Genomic DNA, 2,315 nt, shown 5'->3' with positions numbered 1-2,315 from the left:
AATGTTTCAACTGGTCACCTTCATTAGCATTTGAAGGCCTGGCTGAGCCTGGGGGAATCTTTTGTTGAGAGGCGTTAAGATGCTAATGAAGGTGGTCAGTTGGAATGATCAAGGGTCTGGAGAACAAGCCCTATGAGGAGACACTTAGGGAACTGGGCATGTTTAGCCTGAAGAAGAGAAGGCTGAGAGGAGATATGATAGCCATGTATAAATATGTGAGAGGAAGCCACAGGGAGGAGGAGGGAGCAAGCTTGTTTTCTGCTTCCCTGGAGACTAGGACGCAAGGGAACAATGGCTTCAAACTACAAGAAAAGAGATTCCATCTGAACATGAGGAAGAACTTCCTGACTGAGAGCCGTTCAGCAGTGGAACTCTCTGCCCCGGAGTGTGATGAAGGCTCCTTCTTTGGAAGCTTTTAAACAGAGGCTGGATGGCCATCTGTCAGGGGTGATTTGAATGCAATATTCCTGCTTCTTGGCAGAATGGGGTTGGACTGGATGGCCCATGAGGTCTCTTCCAACTCTTTGATTCTATGATTCTATGAACTGGTCACCTTCATTAACATTTGAAGGCCTGGCTGAGCCTGGGGGAATCTTTTGTTGAGAGGTGTTAAGATGCTAATGAAGGTGGTCAGTTGAAACATTCACACCTAGCTCCAGCAGAGAAGAGCTCTTTGCCCCACCCCAGCCATTCCACAGATATATAAACCCATTGTCCTAATTCCAACAGACCTCACTACGTCTGGGATGCTTGCCATAGATGCAGGCGAAACGTCAGGAGAAATGCCTCTAGACCAGTGTTTCTCAACCTTCCTAATGCCGCGACCCCTCAATACAGTTTCTCATGTTGTGGTGACCCCCAACTATAACATTATTTTTGTTACTACTTCATAACTGTAATTTTGCTAATGTTATGAATCGTAATGTAAATATCTGATATGCAGGTTGTATCTTCATTCACTGGACTAAATTTGGCACAAATACCTGATACGCCCAGATTTGAATATTGGTGGGGTTCGGAGGGGTTTTTTGATGTTATTTGGGAGTTTTAGTTGCTGGGATTGATAGTTCACCAAAGAGTGTTCTGAATTCCACCAACAATGGAATTGAACCAAACTTGGCACACACAACTCCCATGATCAACAGAAAATACTGAAAGGGTTTGGTGGGCATTGAGCTTGAGTTTAGAAGTTGTAGTTCACCTACATCTAGAGAGCACTATGGACTCAAACAATGATGGATCTGGACCAAACTTGGCACGAATACTCAATATGCCCAAATGTGAATACTGGTGGAGGTTTGGGGAAAACAGACCTTGACATTTGTGAGTTGTATTTGCTGGGATTTATAGTTCACCTCCAATCAAAGAGCATTCTGAACTTTACCAACGATAGAATTGGGTAAAACTTCCCACAGAGAACCCCCATGACCCCCATGACCAACATAAAATACAGGGTTAGTCAAAATGAATAGGCCAATAAGAAAATTAATTGTACCCGAATGTATGTTTACTGTAACCAAACCACAGCTACGTAGCGACAGATAAACTATCAAAGTTTTTTTTGAGCAACACACATGTACGTTAATGCCGCTAGGCGTCGCTAGGAGTCGCTGTTTTCAAAATGGCAGAATCAGGCAAAGAGAAGGCGTTTTGTGTGATGACATTTGCTAAAACAATGTCAGTAATTACGGTCCAGCGAGAATTTCGAGCCAAGTATGGCAAGGAACCACCTCATCGACATTCCATTGCGAGGTGGGTAAAGCAATTTGAGGAGAAGGGCTGCTTATGCAAGGGTAAAACCACAGGACGACCGCGTGTCTCCGAAGACACAGTGGAATCCATTCGTGCATCCTTTCAACGAAGTCCCCAGAAGTCGACAAATCGTGTTGCCATGGAATTGAACGTTCCGCAAAAAACTGTGTGGTGCGTGTTACGCAAACGTTTGCAGTTCAAGCCGTATAAATTGCAAATGGTGCAGGCTTTGAAAAAAGGTGACTATTCGAAACGACACGATTTTTGCGCATATGTGCTGCATTCGATGCCATTACGTCGGATGTGCTGCAACGGATGTGGAATGAACTGGACTATCGCTTGGACGTCTGCCGTGTCACACGGGGCGCCCATATCGAACATCTCTGAAGGTGAGACAAAACTTTGATAATTTATCTGTCGATACGTAGCTGTAGTTTGGTTACAATAAACATACATTCGTCTAAAATTAATTTTCTTATTGGCCTATTCATTTTGACTAACCCTGTATTGTGTTTTCTGATTGTTTTTGGTGACCCCTCTTACATCCCCTGGCGACCCCCCCA

Source organism: Anolis sagrei, chromosome 1 (assembly GCF_037176765.1).
Source record: "Anolis sagrei isolate rAnoSag1 chromosome 1, rAnoSag1.mat, whole genome shotgun sequence".
In the NCBI taxonomy this organism is placed as follows: domain Eukaryota; kingdom Metazoa; phylum Chordata; class Lepidosauria; order Squamata; family Dactyloidae; genus Anolis; species Anolis sagrei.
This window is presented reverse-complemented; position numbering follows the sequence as displayed.